A 17,639-nucleotide genomic window follows, 5' to 3' on the forward strand; every position below is an offset into this window, starting at 1 on the left:
AGCAGCGGGGTGGTAGTGGTGGTGGTGGGATGAATTGGGCGATTGGGATTGACATGTATACACTGATGTGTATAAAATGGATGACTAATAAGGGCCTGCTGTATAAAATAATAAATAAAATTCAAAAAACACATAATTTTCTTTGATGAAGAATTTTTAAATTTTATTGTAATCTAATTTGTCTATTTTCACTTTTTTTTTTGCTTTTAGTGTAAAACTGTTATTTTTTAAAATTGATCGATTTATTTTGTTAATATTCTGTTAAGGAATACTCTGCACCTGTATTCATGTGTGAAACTGGCCTGTTATTTGCCTTTCTCGTATTTTCCCTTCCTGGTTTTGTATCAAAATTATACCAGACTCATAGAATGAGTTGAATAGTGAAAAAAGAATAAAGAAAGGAAAACACTAACTTGAAAAGATATATGCAACCCTATGCATATATCTTTGCAGTATTATTTACAATAGCCAAGATATAGAAACCTAATTGTCTGTTGATAGATGAAAGGATAAAGAAGATATTGGTGTATATAAACAATAGAATATTATTCAGCCATAAGAAAAGAAACCTTGCCATTTTCAAGAACGTGGATGGACCTGGAGTTTATTATGCTAAGTGAAATCAGTCAGACAGAGAAAGACAATTACCATATGATTTCACACATATGTGGAATCCAAAAAACAAAACAAACAATACAAAACCAGACTCATAGAGAACAAACATCTGGCTCAGTGGTTGCCAGATGGGAGGGTGATGGGGGGCAGCCGAAACAGATGAAAAGGATTAAGAGGTACAAGGTTTGAGTTATAAAAATATTAAATCACAGAGACGCAATGTACAGCACAGGGAATATATTCAATAACACTGTATTAAGTTTGTATGGTCTCAGATGGTAATTAGACATCGATTTGACCATTTCAAACTGTATGTAAATATCAAATCACTATGATGTACACTTGAAACTAATATGATATTGTATGTCAATTACACTTCAATAAAAAATACTCATACATAAAGACAACGTTAGGAAGATGAGGGCAGTAATAAGTGTCAACTGGGAAAAATGAAGAGGGATATATACCTATTACAAGGAGAAAAAACATAAGAAGAAGTGCAGCAGTACTGACACTTGATTTGAAGGTTTCTGTCATATTTGACTTCCTTCCCCTTTTCTGTGGTCTATTTTCTTTATTCTCTCAAGAGAATCTTCTCTTATATTTGTCCTAGTTGTTCTCCATTTGACCATACAGATCAATTCTCTTGCCTTTCTCCATGTTCCTGGAGGCTGCCTCTAGGGATCGTGTCACCCAGGCTCCTTTATAGACTGACTTCTGGTTAGGTTTTGCCAGGGTTGCAAGGAGGAAGTAGAGGTCAGGGTATTAATTCCACCATTTCTTCCCTCCTGGGGCACTGTTGTTTTGACAGTGGCAACTTTCCTCCACAGTTCTAGCTCTTGTACCACAGCCCTTCCTCCCTAGTTCTGCTCCCCCTAAGCTTTAATGACAGTATTTCCTTCCCTTGTCCCCTTCAGCCCTAGGCATGATAATGGATTCCCACTGTTGCAAGCTCTAGATGCCCCCAATTTCTCTTGCGTGGTCCTTTCATGAAGGGACTCTTTAAATAATCCCTTCATTAAAGCCTCCTCAGTTAAAATATCTGGACCTAATTTCCTGCCAGTACCTGAATGAATACAGCTTACCTTAGGTACATACTATTTTCAACAGTATAATTTTCTTCGGTAGTGTAATTTACACTACTCAGACTTGGAGCTGAATAAATTATTTAAGTCAACAAATAATTTTTGAGCACTTACTATGTGCCAGGCACTGTGCCAATATCAGCTTATACAGTGGTGACTGAGACAGATAAGGTCTCTGCCCGCATGGAACATACAGTCTACTGGGGGAGTTAGACAATACAAGATCCTTTAAGTTGCAAATGATAGAAAAGCTGAACCCAAACTGACTCATGCAAAAAGGGGAATTTATTAGCTCATTAAAAAAAAAAAATCCAGAAATTGGGCTTGCTACTGTGAATTAAAAAAAAATATCACCTGCGGTGTCAGTGAACAAAGGATGTTGCAGCTATCAAGCCATTACATTACAGCCGCCCCAACGGTGAGCCCTGAGGGAACTCAGGATATGAATGGAATGGCATCTAGCAGTCAGCAGCTGCCGCCATCCCCCCACCCCACCCGACAGCGCACCCTGAGGAGACTCAGGATGAGAAACCACACGGAGTTTGAAAAACAATAGATACATGTATAACTGAATCTCTTACCTGTACACCTGTAATAACACAACGTTGTTAATCAACTATGCTCCAATATAAAATAAAAATTAAAAAAAAACCCAACCAACTCAAGTAGGCCATTAGTAAAACAAAAAAAAAAAAAGAAAAAGGAAAAGAAAGCACAGGATACTGGTGCCAGATCGCTGAGGTGCATGTCAAAGGAATGATTTCAGTGAGCCCAGACTCTTGCATCTTCCCATACACAGAAAAGCGCTAAATTCCTTAACTTGAGATGTCTGGTTTTCTTTAATTAACAGTAATCTTTTATTTATTTATTTATTTATTTTGATGTGGACCATTTTTAAAGTCTTTATTGAATTTGATATTGCTTCTTTTTTTTTTTTTTTTTTTTATGTTTTGGTTTTTTGGCTGTGAGGCATGTGGGATCTTAGCTCCCTGACCAGGGATCAAACCTGAACCCCCTGCATTGGCAGGCGAAGTCTTAACCACTGCACCACCAGGAAAGTCCCCCAACAGTAAACTTTTGATGTTCTGACTACCTGGTCTTTGTTGCAAAAACTGCTGTGTATCCTTGCTCCTCCTTTACCTCTTCGGAGAAGTCTCTCAGAGACTCTATGAGATGCTGTGTCCTGGGCTTAAGTCTTCAGTTTTGTCCACGGAATAAAACATAATTCTCAAATTTTAGATTGTGTATTTTTTCAGTTGACACTACCTATGAAGTTTTATCTAGGACCTTAAGCAATGTCACCAAAACCTACTTCTCTTACACCCCTGGTTCTGCTTTTCGTGTGTGGGCTCAGTCCTTAAACTAGTTCTCCCCTCAGTGCAGCAAATGTGTTACAACTGAGAGTCCTACAATATATTTCATTGCTTCTCATTGGCTGATTGGGAACATGATGCTCTGATTGGCTCAGCAGGAGCCTCCTAGCCACTATTATTATTATTATTATTATTTGCTGCAAAAAGCTTTATTATTTCCATTTGGTCCAGGGCTTGGGTTAGGGCTCCAGGGTGGTTCAAAAGCAGCCTAGTGGCTGCAGAGAGAGAGGCTTCAGGCAGAAGCCCTGACACCAGAGGGGCTCCTCAAAGGCTGCTGGGCTCCAGAGGTTCCTAGTCGTGCTTGAGGGTGAACCTTTCGAAGAGATACACGTCCAGCCCAGACTCGGGGCCCCCAGCCTGTGGAGGTTAGTCAGGTAGTTGCCATCTTCTTGATGAGTTTCACCTGCTCCTGTAGGAAGTGTCTCTCCAGGAAGTCACAGAGAGGGGGGTCTACTCAGGCAGAACCCAACACATGTAGATCCAAAAGGGCCTGGGTCAGGTTTTTCTCCATGAGCACGGTGGCTTCCATAGCTGCCTGGGTTTTACCCCACTCATCTTGGGACGGCTTCTGCAGGTCCTGGAAGAGGGTGAGGCCACTGCTGGTGTTGCATCTTCAAGAGGCACTCAGCACCCTTGGGATTCTCCTCCGCCAATTTGTGGGAAAAGTGGCCCACGACCTGCAGAGACACATCGTAGCCAAGGTCAAAATAGAAGCCCAGAGAGAGTTAGTATAAGCAGATAGGGTAGGGGGTCCCCAGAGAAAGAACCAATCATGGCTTTCTTGACATAAATAAGCCATTTCTGGCCTAAGCCATTTTGTGATCTAAGCCTGGCCACAATTCTAGCCCTTGAACAGATTTCAGTAATTAATGATCTTAAGAGAGCAAAAGAATGCAGAAACAAATGACTATTGTCAAGTAAGAGAAGTAACAATAGCAAATATACCAGTTGTAAAAACTCCCAGTTCTCTTTCAATGGTAAAGATTAACCTGAAGCTCTTAACCACCAGATCAACTGGAACCTAAGGGAGGATGATGTTAACGTTTTCTGGACCCCTGTGACTTCCATCAACTAAAGCTTGGAGTCTTTTGACCACCCAAGTCCCTTCATGAAAATGCTTGTACCCTTAGCTTCCTCAATTTTACTGTTTAGGGAGACACTGCTCTGGGAAAGATCCCCAGTGTTCTCCTTACTTGCTGCAAGTAATAAATCCTTCCTTTTCTTGATCTTTGGTTTGGTTGTGTCAACTGAAAAAAATGGCACAATCTAAAAGTTGAGAATTTCAGCAGACTTTCTGAGGACTTAAGACCAGAAGACAGCCTCCTAGATAGCTCTGTGGGACTGCTCCAAAGAGGTAAGGGAGGAACCAGGATACAAAAGAGTTTTTGCAACAAAACCCAGGTAGTTGGAACATCAAAAGATTACTGTTAATTAAAAAAAACCAGACATCTTGGATTACTTTAGTACTTTTTTATGTATGGGAAGATGCAAGAGTCTGGGCTCTTTGAAATCATTCATTAACTGTCTAGGGCCTCCATACTGAATCAGATGCACAGTCAGGGCAGCTGCAGTGGCTGAGGGATTGATGGCTGCAACATCCTTTGTTTACTGATACGGCGGGTGACGTTCTTCCACAGTTGTATCTTTTAACTCGACACCCACCAAGAGGCAAACCCAGTTTTTCGGGTAACAGTAGGTGTAGGAGGCCCGCAGATGCACGTAGACCGGGCGGTTGATGACAGCCTCTATCTCCGTGGAATAATTTTGACAAATCTGGGAGCTCATGGTTGATTGGCATTAAGGAGCTAAGCTCAGAAAATGATGTTGGCTGGTCCCCAAGACCGAGGAGAGCTGAGTGGTTGGTCCAAAGGTTGCAAGTGATAAATAGGTTGGAGGGTGGATGGGGGCTGGAAGAAGGGGCGTCTCTGGGTCTGTTCTGTCCAAACACTATTGAAGCAAGAGACATATCCACTAGACTGCGGAGCACACTGCTTCCTGGCCATTATTAGAACGAGGAGTGGACTCTACTTTTGAGGCCTAATAGCTGTCAATAGAGAAGTGGCTTTCCTAGAGGAAAACTGCAGTACTGTTTCCAGAAGAAAGAAGCCCCCCAAACATTAGATGCTCATGAACAAAGATAAACAAAGATATATCCTGATAATTAAACTAAAGCTGATCAATATTGTTAGGCAAAATGCTTTAGTGGCAGCCTAATGAGCAAAGCCTCATGGGTGTTAACCTGCATTCGATTTGCACTGCACCTGTAGGGGTCAGTTCTCCTGCTTGTGGACAGCATCCCACGACTAATTCTGCCTCAGGGCTTTCTTGGCAGAATTTCTTTGGGAGCTTGCTCTGCCAGGTACAGGGTAAACTGGAAGTATTCACCAGGGGCAACCATTAACCAAAAATGGAGAGAAGTTGGTGGATAAAGGCCCCAGACTCCAACCATTTTAGAGAACAATTCTGACGCACATTCTACATGATGTAGCAGAGGGCTCCTAGGGGGAGGGAGCCCCAGTAGTCCATAACCGTACCCAGTCAATAAGTGGGTCCTTTATTGGATTTTCCTCCTTCCTTGTCTCATTCTTCTCCACTCTCTCTCTAAGGAATCCCTTCCTAAGTCCTAATCTCAGTCTCTGCCCAGGAGATATCAAAGTGAAACCCAGCTGAGACCCAAAGGCTGGACAGAGCTACCCATGCAGAGAGCAAGGGGAAAACTGTGGTTTTGAAAAGGAGAGTAGAACTCCCCCATCAAATAGGAAAAACAGGTTAATTTTAGGCCACAGGGGAGAGCAATGAAAGATAAAAATGAAAGCGCATTTAATGAAGGTAAAACTGAATTGTTTCTACTGTTTTATATTAAGAAGCATTCTTAGAATTATTTCCATATTAATAAGCATAATTAATTTTGTAATGTGTATAATTATTAAAGTTGATTAGCTTTGTTTCCCCCCATGTACTGCAAATATTTTGAAAGCAGGAATTTCTTGAAGCTGGTATCTCTAAATTAAATTAAACTCAGCAAATTTGCATTGAGTATATACCATATCCAAAGTACTTTGCTAAGTGCTGTAAGACAAATTGTCCTTGCTTAAGGGGCCCTCAGAGTCTAGTAGAGGCAACAGATATAGGTATCTGGCAAGCTTGAGACTAACCAAGGGAGCTATGGGATTACAGGTATAATCCTAGTACTGTACCTTGTGGCTTCTTAGTAAAGGTCATGTATTCATTCATCTTTTACCGAGCATATACCTTATACCAGATCTGTATGAAGGACCGCCTTTTAATTATTATTGTTATTATTAATCAGGTGCAAAAATATTAATGTGTCTCCAAAGGCCAACTCTTCTTACAACTACCGGCAAATTCTCTAGCTTTGCTGTGAGCATCTTTCCTGTCTTTTTGAGACGCTCCAAAGAAAACCCTCATCTGATCTTTTTCATGGCCTCCCAGGCATATTTCCTGAGGGTTTTGGAAGCTCTCCCTCTGGGAAATGCAAATGCCACATTTACAGATTCACAGAATGTTAGCTCTGAAAGGGATCTTAATGTTTTCTAGTGTTTTCCATAGAAATCTATATATATACTGCATACCAAAAGGGATTGGGAGGTTTGCATCTGTAAGTGGCAGACTCAGGGGCTCCAGCTGTCCTAAAGGCCAAGGGGTTCAATACCTCTGCATGCTAGTGTGGCTAGACAGGGGCAAGCAGATGACTGTCAGCTTGCCCGTAAGCTGTTCCGGCCACATTTATGTTAGCTGGCACACTTGTTTGGAATAATACCTTAGAGATTGTTTAGTCCAGCCCTGCAGTTCGTGTGCTTTCCAGAACTTCAGTTTTAGAAAAGAGGGAACCAAGGCCCAGAGAGGTGGCATGGCTCACCCAAGGGCACACAGTGAATTGGAGTTTCTCCTCATAGCTCCATTTAGAGACGGCTCCTCTTCCGCAACTTAAGGTCCTTTCACAATGCTCTTATCCAATTTAGGGAGAAGGGAGCTTACGGTGGGAAGCCGGGGAGAGATGGGTGTAGAGAGCAGTAGTAAAGTTCAAGGAAAGCTACATGCAGAAACACAGGATGTGAGACAGAGCATTCCTTTGAGTTTCAGGGAGCGTATCCTGGATGCGTTTAGTGCTGAAGCAAGCGAATTATGATGATCTCCCAAAATAACTTTGCTTTAGAGCTAAAGATATCCAGCCAGGCTCAAGGTTGCACAAGCCTTTTCCCCACAGCTCTTCGCTAATTGAATTAAACCCTTCTTGGCAATAGGGGAGTCTCCCAAAAACTGAACAAAAGGATTGATTTTGCACATGTAATGACTTGGCTTTCCAGTTGCTTCAGGCTGCCTGCCTCAGCTCAAATTACTCCTTTAGCACTGTATGCTTTCATCTTCCTGTAGTCGTTAGTGATACCTGATCCCATTACACTCTGGGGGCCTTCCAGGCATACTCTGTTAACTAATACTCATGATTGCTGCTAATTCATAGAGGGAAGAGCTCTGTACCGGCTGGTACATCTTCATGGTGTTCTTATCCACTTTTCAATTTCAGATGCAATGCCAAGGGAACTGAAGGTACTTCCATTAGAAAAGGGAATACTGCATTTTGTTTTCCAGAATCATGTATGTGCTAGAATCAAAGCCAGCAAGAGAGGACAAGAAAAGTCACAGAATTATAGTCTGTCTTCGAGTCATTCACCTCCCATCACTGTGGACTTCTACTCACTTTCAAAGCTCATTGTGTTTTGCTCTGCCCAGAGCCCACACATAGCATTCTTCCAAGCTCTGAACCTTTTGCCCATTCCTTCATGGTAATCTGTCTTTCGTGGCCTATGTTCTTTTCATTAAACTCATATCTAAAAATTATATTTCTAAATGCTAAGGCATCTCCTTCCTAAATTAAATATTTCATAGCTCTAAGTTCCTTTGGAGAATTAGAATTTGCCTCAAAGGAGTGACTCCCAGACTGAGAATTTCAGGGAACTTGATTAACCTGTAGTCGGAAATATTTGGGGTAGGCATTTATTTTAAGTTTTCTTTATTTAACATCAGCCACTCAGGTTAGTGTGAATGACAAATGTTCCCTGCCATATCAGTAAACAAAGGATGTTGCAGCCGTCAAGCCATCACATTACAGCCCCCCTGACTGTGAGCCCTGCAGGAACTCGAGATGGAGACAAACAGGCTGCCCACTGCCAAGCCCTGAGCCACTGCAGTCACCCCCAACTGTGCACCCTGAGGTGATTCAGGATGGAGAAAAGCAGAACACTGACCCCAGACAGCTGAGGTGCATATCAAAGGAATGATTTCATTGAGCCCAGACCCTTGCATCTTCCTATACATAGAAAAGCACTACATTCCTTAACTTGAGATATCTGGTTTTCTTTAATTAACAGTAATCTTTTGATGTTCCCACTACCTGGTCTTTGTTACAAAAGCTCCTATACATCCTGGCATCCCCCCTTGCCTCTTCAGAGCAGTCCAGAGAGATCTGAGAGTCCTGTCTCCCAGGTTTAAGTCGAATGTCTGTCGAATAAAACATAACTCTCAACTTTTAGGTTGTGCTTTTTTTTTTTTTTCAGTCAACACTAGCTAACATTGCCTAGGAGGTGAATAGAAATATTTTACAGCGTTTATGGTTCTGTGCAAGATGGTAATCTGCAAGAAACTAAATCAGGAGCGACCTTATCCTGGAAAGCAGAACTGGTCATGCAGGCCCTCAGTAAGAAACCAGAACGTATGGATAATAACTAGTAAGAGAGACTAACTCAATTATTTGTTCAGGTCCAATTCTTCTGTGGCTGTATGAACACAGCATTTATTAAAAATTGTCCATTTCACTTCCAGGAATAAACAGAAGCATGATTCGTAAGGGAGGAAAAGGCCTGTAAGGTATGAAATCATCACCAGACCAAAGAGGTGGCTACAGTTTGTCAGAATCACTGCTGTCAATAAATAGTGAAACTTTCAGAATTTGGTTGCCCTCTGAATAAAACCAGAAAGAATGAACACATGACAAGTAGATTTACCTTTGGCAGAAACAATCCAGAGATAGTTTGTAGGTGTGTGACTATTAGAGATTCAGGAAACCTCTAAATTTTATATAGCTGACCTACATAAATCATCAAGACAAGGAATATTAGCAAAGAAAGCTGTAGCCTCCTAAACTGTGTTTTGCATGGAGCACACATATAGCAGTGTTCCACTGGAGTTGGCAGTACGGGTTTCACAGAATTGATTGTTAAATATTCAGGTAAATTCTGTTGGTCCCTTGAAATCAGCCACAGTGGGAATGTTTATACCATAGAAATTGGCAGTTGCTATAGACCATGGATTTTTGTTTGCTAGTTTTGTTTAGTTTTCAGAGAGTTGGTTTACCAGTCCACCACTGTCCAGCACTGCTAGAAGCAAAGAGAGCCTATCTGTCAGGAAAATGTACATTCCTATCCCTCAGAGAGGCATGTGTTGTATGGAACTGGGAAAACTCACCAGACATTTCCCAGAACCTGGATGGAGTATTCCTCCAAGTCTCCTTCCTTCAGGTCTATGCTCAACTAAGCAACCTTCTGCTTATTTATTTGGTACCAGTAGATGAATTGGTGTCAGATGGTATTCCTTCAAGTCCTGGGGCTTCTAAGGAACTGTTCTGGAGGACATCTGGGGAAAGAGGAGAAGATCACACCAGGCTGAGCAGCCCTTTCCTCTGTCTTCAACAGGAGCAGCTTCATTTTCTCTGTTTTACGTATTGGTCACACACACACACACACACACACACACACACACACGCACGCACACAACCCAAAACAAAACAGTTGCTTGGAGAAAGCATAACACCGCTAAAAAAAAACTTTCAAAAATAGTAGGCCAGAGATTTTGTTTGCCAGAAAAGCACATCCCTTATTAAAGTTAACGGTTTATTTTTCTGGGTGTAATTCGGCCACTTGTGAGTTTAGTTAACTTCAATCAGCTTCCTATTAACTGATAAAGTTGCGATGCACCGACTGAAAATTCAAATATCTTGACTTCCCATGTTGAAAACTAGACTCATCAGTGAGGAACTGCCCTTCTGAGATTTCGATCAGGGTGGTCAGTACACTTTCCTCTCTGATAGCTCTCTCTTACATGGAGCAACTGGGAAACTTTCTCTTTGCTACAAGGAAACTGGAAAATGTAGTCCGTCAGGTGAGCTGAGCTCAAGTCATGGGATGTTTCTATTAAAATGGTTCTTCTTCTAATTACAAAAGTGACCTGATGTCCCTTAAAATTTTTAGAAAATTAGAAAAGCAAAAAGAAGAAAATGGAAATCACTTTATCCACCACCCAAAGACAGTCACTATTACTTCTGGCGTATAGTCTAGCCATTTATACAAATACACATGTTCATCCACATACACATGACTTTTTTTTCCTTCCACATGACTTTTTTTTTTAAGAGGAGGTTCTAAAGTTTGAGTTTGCAATGTAATGACATTTGACTGGTTCTCATCACAGTTTCTGTATCTGTAATACCTGGGTACAGGTTGATCTCTACATGAAAGGCCTTTTCTCTATATAAAATTCTAAGTAAAAGGTAATGTAAAAGCTTCAAATTAAAAAAAAATCAATTAGTTATTTTACTAGATACTACATACCTACAGTATAATCTAAAAGCATAATATGTTGTTCAATAAACGTTAAGTCTCTCTGCCACAGTCTACCAGTTCTCCCCAGAGGCAACCACTGGTATCAGTTCCTTGTTTGTTTTTCAGAGACACTCTGAGCCTATGCAAGCATATGTGTAAAGTGTAACAGCTAATTTAAAGAGAAGATGTTTGGTTTATATATGGAATTAGAGCTCAAACATTTTCCTTCTATTAAAATATTCTTAAAAAGTCTTTCGTTGTTGTTTTGTTTTTATGCATTATTTTCCTTTATGGCTAGAGAAAGCTTCTCATCTATGGTCATTACTATTGTCATAATCATCAGCAAACATGAATTAAGTCCCAGTGTATGCAGGTTACTGTAAGAATACCTTCATTTAGAGAATAAACTATCCTGACTTTGGGGGTGAAGGTTGGGGGTTGGTAAGATGATAATTGCATAATAATGAGACTTCCTCCAATTCAGAAGTAAGAAACATATCTACATTTTCTGTCTGGAAAGTTCAAAAGAAAAAAACCCCAGCATAATCACATTTAGAATTGAGTAGGTTATGTATGTTTAAGAAGTAGACAGAGTAGTTCCCATTACTTATGGATAATCAACATGGAGGTGGTATTAGTTTTCTATTGCTGCTGTAACAAATTACCATAATCACAGTGGCTTAGAATAACACACATTAATTATATTACAGTTCTATAGATTAGAAGTCCAATAGAGGTCTTACTGGGCTAAAATTAAAACTTTGACAGGCGTGCATTCCTTTCTAGAGTCTGGGGAGATTCCCTTTCCTTTCCTTTTTCAGCTTCTGGAGGCCACTACATTTCTTGGCTTATGGCCTCCTCTCTCCACCTTCAAAGCCAGCAATGTTGCACCTGTCTGATCTGTCCTCTATAGTCACATCTTCCTCTGACCACAGCCAGGAAAGACTCTCTGCTTTTAAGGTCTCATGTGATTAGATTGGGCCCAGATAATTCAGAATAATCCAGATAATCCAGAATAATCTTCCTATCTTAAGGTCCTTGATTTAATAAAATCTGAAAAGTCTCTTTGCCATGTAAAGTAATATGTTCATAGGTTCTGGGGATTAGGATGTGGGTATCTTTGGGGAGGGGGCATGATTCTGCCTTCTACAGGGATCGAGAGAAATGAATTTCCAGAAAAATAAAACATTCCTTCTATGCTGTTCTGTGTTGTGCAAAATTCTTGGAAAAATCCCCAAATGGAGCCTGAAATGGCTGGCTCTAGCCAAGTAGCAATTTTTCATTTCTTATAGAACAATATACTAGCATATCGTGACCATTGTTCATAAGCAATGCAGGCCAGAGCCACTGAGTCTTTCCCTGTTTGATATTTTCATGTCTCTTTGAGCAATATCCACTAATCCTTTGGTTAAAATCCCTCTTATTCATGAATCCTGTTTTCTTACTTTTTTGACATGCATTTGTTTATAAATAGTTAAGGCATAAGCCTGTCACTTTGAATTTTAAACAATGCAAAAGGAAGTTGTAAAAGTATTTTTACCAGTGTCCCAGAATTAAAGCTCATTAAGTCTCAGTTTCTCAGGGAGGAATCACAGGTCTAGAGTCCTTTGGCAAATCAAAGATTCCCACCTAGAAGGAAGACTGAAAGCACTACAGATAATACCTAGATATTTTGGGGGACACTGTATATATGACCAGCTGTCTGAGGAAGAAAAAAATCAAACTTGGTTTACTGATGGGTCTGTAAACATGCTGGCACCATACAAAAGTAGATGGCTGCAGCATTACAGCTCACACAGGGGTGACCCTGAAGGACAACAGTGAAGGAAAATCCTTCCAATGGGCAGAATTTTGATCAATAGGTATGGATCTACGCTGCTTCTTGGGCAGTTGCCAATTGTTGGGCTGGTGAGTTAGGGACTTGGAAGAAATGGGATTGAGAGATTGGTGACAAGGAAGTTTGCAAAGGAGGTTATGTGGATGAACCTCTCTGAATGGGCACAAACCGTGAAAATATTTGTGCTCCACGTGGAAGCCCACCTAAGGGCATCTACTGCAGGGAAGGTTAATTACCAGATGGACAAAATGATGCTCTCTGAGGTGTCAGTCACTTTCCCCAGCCACCGCAGTGTTTGCTCAGTGGACCCCTGAGCAAAGTGGCTGCAGTGCTTGGGATAGAGGCTATGCATGGGCTCAGCAACGTGGCTCATGCTTACTAAGGCTGACTTAGCTGACGCTACTTCTGAGTGCCTAACCTGCAAACAGTGAAGACCAACATTAAGTCCCAATCGGTGACTTCTCCAATGCATGGCACCCAGTAGCCAGCAGCTGGCACCCCTTCAGGCAGTTTCATAGTGGAGTGTCTCGGTGGGATGCCTCCTCATGAATAGCTTTCCCCAGCATCCTAGATGATGGAGTTCTAGTAAGTTCCAAAGGACAGATTTCCAGCAAGTTCTGCCAGCACAGTACCACAGAGACTTTACCATCATCTCTGTGAGTCACTGCTGTGCTCTCTCCAAGATCTGGATCTTAAACCTGGGGACTGATACAGATAGAGAACAAAAAATTTGATCGATTATTGTCCTGGAATTTCCATCTCATTGTGATGAGAGGAATCAAAGTCCGGTCTAGCCCTAAGAGTATAAAGGTATGCCCAAATTTCACATATCTAAAAATAGGAAATAATGTTTCTTCAGTAATTCATTAAAAAAATTTCTTATTTTGAAGCTGAAGATAATTCTGCATGACTTCTCTTTGTAGTTAAAAAAAAAATCCAAATCTTTCATATTTGCATTAACTCTTGTTTTAAAAGGTGTTGTCCACAAAGTCGATTGTGATAGAAGAGAGTAATGTATAAATGAGACTTCCCAATGGTTGCCTTTGGTTTCAGGCTAATGCAGTCTATTGGTGCCCATGTTCCGTGGCTACTTTAAAGCCAGGAAAACAATAATTAACCTTTGTATGGACCTTATGATTTACAACCTGCTTTTACATATACTATACCTTTTTTTAAAAAATTTATTTTTGGCTGCATTGGGTCTTCATTGCTGCATGCGGGCTTTCTCTAGTTGCGGCGAGCAGGGCTTACTCTTTGTTGCAGCGCGCAAACTTCTCATTGTGGTGGCTTCTCTTGTTGCAGAGCACGAGTTCTAGGCACGTGGGCTCAGTAGTTGTGGTGCACTGGCTTAGTTGCTCTGCTGCATGTGGGATCTCACCCGACCAGGGCTCGAACCCATGTCCCCTGCATTGGCAGGAGGATTCTTAACCACTGCACCACCAGGGAAGCCTACATATACTATAACTTCTAATCTGCTCAACAACTTTCAAAATTAGTTATGATAACTTAAATAATGTAACCTTTTTGTTAAAATCTCATATCTGTTTGTTTGTTTGTTTGTTTTGTTTTGTTTTGTGGTACACGGGCCTCTCACTGTTGTGGCCTCTTCCGTTGCGGAGCACAGGCTCCGGACGTACAGGCTCAATGGCCTTGGCTCACGGGCCTAGCCGCTCCGCGGCATGTGGGATCTTCCCGGACCGGGGCACGAACCTGTGTCCCCTGCATCGGCAGGCGGACTCTCAACCACTGCACCACCAGGGAAGCCCAAAATATCATATTTTCATTGCAGAAAGTTTAACAACCATTGAGAAATAAAAAGAATAAATTTTAAATGATCTATAATTCCATTATCAAGTGATAACTGTTGTTAAAACTTTAATGTTCCAGTCTTGTTTTTATACATATAAAGACATATGTTTTTATAAAAATGGAATCATGTTGCATGTAATCTGCTAACTTACAAAACAATGTATCATGAATATGTTTATGTGTCATTAAGTGAATTCCTCTTAAACCATGATCTTAATCCTTTTGTAATTGGACCTCTTTAAGAATCTAATGAAAGCTATACTCCCTAAGCCCCATAAGAAGCAACTATGCAATTACACAATTAAAATTTATCAGTTAATAAATAGAGGAGGATCCAGGATTTATGGGATTTGAAGTTTATATGATTTTGAAGACCCTATTTTATTTTTTTGTTTTCAACTTTATTTTTTCTTAGGTTGCATGCTTACTTTTAAAACATTTAAACAATGCAAAATTTATAAAATGGCAGTGCCTATCCCAACCTGGCCCCAAGTAATTCTTGTAAGTAGAATGGTATTTTCCCTTCTAGAACCCTATTTATGAAACTATAAATGCATAATAATTTCTGTAGTATTGATTTTTAAAAAATACAAATTTCTTCGTACAATCCATACAGTTCAACAACTTGCTTTTCTCATTTAACAATATATCAGACACTGAAGAATTTCTTAAATATGAGAAAGTGAATTTAATTTTGACTCCCCATTTCTAAATTTCAATCTAATTAATGATTAGCTGGTATGAAACTATTTCTTTAATGTTTTCAAATCAGTTAATTATTAGTCGTTTGGAAATGCTAAACAGTTTTATTACATAGAAATAAAGAGTACTTTTAGTGTTTGTGATTTCTGTTAAAAATTTATTATTTTGGTTATTAAGAACAAAACAAAACAAAACACTTGTCTAGATTGTAGGATTGAGAAACTGACATGAAAATGATGGGAAATTCCCTCCTTCTCACACTGTGGGGAGCCCTCTAAAAGGAAAAACACAAAATTATATATAAATGTATTTATTTAGAATGAGAAATTACAATATCTTGCTGGAGGCTTGGAGATTCAGGTGTTTTTTATTTTATTTTATTTTTTTTTTGCAGTACGCGGGCCTCTTACTGTTGTGGCCTCTGCCGTTTCGGAGCACAGGCTCGGGACGCACAGGCTCAGCGGCCATGGCTCACGGGCCCAGCCGCTCCGCGGCATGTGGGATCTTCCCGGACCGGGGCACGAACCTGTGTCCCCTGCATCGGCAGGCAGACCCTCAACCACTGCGCCACCAGGGAAGCCCCGGAAGCCCCCTCAGGTGTTTTTTAAATGAGATCTGTTTAGGAATTTACCAGAAGTGCTACGTAGATATCCTTCTTGATTGCAACTTGGCTTCCCCTTCATGCCTAGAAAATTCTTTAACTCTCAGCAATTCAGCACTCACAGGCGCCTGCACAAGTGGGGGGCTATGAGAGCTCTCTTCACTGCTCACTCCATTAGCCTCAAGGTAAATCCACAGCTGTTCATGAATGAAACCTTTTGGGTCCCAGGTTCAAAACTCCTTCTCTACAACATCATTTTTTTTTTTTTTTTTTTTTTTGCGGTACGCGGGCCTCTCACTGCTGTGGCCTCTGCCGTTTCGGAGCACAGGCTCCGGACGCGCAGGCCCAGCGGCCATGGCTCACGGGCCCAGCCCCTCGGCGGCACGTGGGATCCTCCCGGACTGGGGCACGAACCCGCATCCCCTGCATCGGCAGGCGGACCCTCAACCACTGCGCCACCAGGGAAGCCCTACCACATCATTTTTAATGGCTTCCTAGTCATCTACTGCATGGATGTACAATAATATGTTTATCCAGGAGCCTTCTCTTGAACACTTAAGATGGTTTATAATCCCACTCTGGGATAATCATTCTTTTAGCTAAATCTCTGCCACTTCCCTGGTTATTTCCTTAGGATAACTTTCATTAAGTGGATCAAAGGGTATGTCAAATTTTCAAATGTTAGATTTGGCAGGAATATTTAAGTTCATTTCACAAATGAAGAAAGTGAGAGTATACTGGTTTACAGATAATGGATCGTTAAACTCAGTTTTTCTGACCCTGAATCATATATCATTTGATCTACCACCTGACCACTGGAAACCATTTGCCACTGTAAAAGGGTTTTGCCCCCAGAACCACACCATTGTGTGAAATGCTGGGGGTTGCTTCCCAGCCTTGTCATGTTTGTTTAGGTTCAGCTCAGGTTGTTCTTGCTGCACTTCTGCTCTGTTTTTTTATGGGAAACCTTTTAGTTTGACACATAACAGCTGTTAGGTATTTTGTTGAGCATTATCATTTGTTTAACTCCTCAGAAGATTTCGGAGGATTGTGTCCGGCACATAGGAGGTGCTCAATAAATTGATGATTGTTACAGCTCCAGAAGATTGGATATGTATCAGAAATTTCATGATTGAGCTTGTGCCTCTAACATTTATCGTTCCAGATGGAAATGACTGTAGACTTTGAGAGGACCACTATTATTCTAAACCTTATGGCTATAAAGTTTCGTGATAAAGTTTGTGGCATTTTGTATATTTCTCTAATAAAGGTATGGAGGTAAGGAAATCACCAAAAGAGGAGAAAGAGATAGTTGGGCTACAACGCTCACCTTTCTCTCCCAGTCTAGTCCAAAGTTAAAATAATCTAACATTTATTGAATACTTACAAGGTATGGGCTAGACTGATTTGAAGAATCCCAATTAAATGAATATCATTGTATGGTCAGACTCTGGTCTACATCATACAATTATTTACAATGATCATAAGAGGGTGTGCTGACAAAGCTGAGGGAACAACAGGGATTGGTTATGCATTTTACTTAGTTGTGTAGGTTAATCTACTGGGCCTGTGTCCGGACCATTGAACCACACTAACAATGCTTATTGAACCACACTAACAATGGTTTGTTAAAGTTGAATGCAAATTGTGCAAAAACACACATTCACATTTTTATCTATATTTCTACATTGCAGGTTAATTCATTTAGGAAGATGCTCTTTGAATAAAGTTTCATGTATATTACCTACATTTAATTTCTGTAAATTGTTAAATATTTAGATAATTAGGTGTTCTCAGTGCTTTTCAGCCTGGGTGGTTTGGGGTGGTAGTTGTTTTAAAATTATTTAAAATACTGTATCCTGCCTTTTGGTGCTCACAGTCAAGGAAACTGTGGCATTTACAAAATGGCAGTCTCTTGTTTATTGGAGTAAAGACATCTGCCAAGGGCAAACTGCAGAAAGCACACGTGCTGCACCTCAGGTTACCTTTTGAATGACCTTC

At 40.7% G+C, this 17,639-nt stretch overlaps 1 pseudogene; it reads right to left on the reverse strand.

The window, feature by feature from the left end:
* Positions 1–362: 362 nt before the first annotated feature.
* On the reverse strand, positions 363–5,039 carry LOC101288196 (ferritin light chain-like; annotated as a pseudogene).
* Between the last annotated feature and the right edge of the window lie 12,600 nt (positions 5,040–17,639).

This window comes from Orcinus orca, chromosome 6 (genome assembly GCF_937001465.1).
Source record: "Orcinus orca chromosome 6, mOrcOrc1.1, whole genome shotgun sequence".
NCBI classification, from domain to species: domain Eukaryota; kingdom Metazoa; phylum Chordata; class Mammalia; order Artiodactyla; family Delphinidae; genus Orcinus; species Orcinus orca.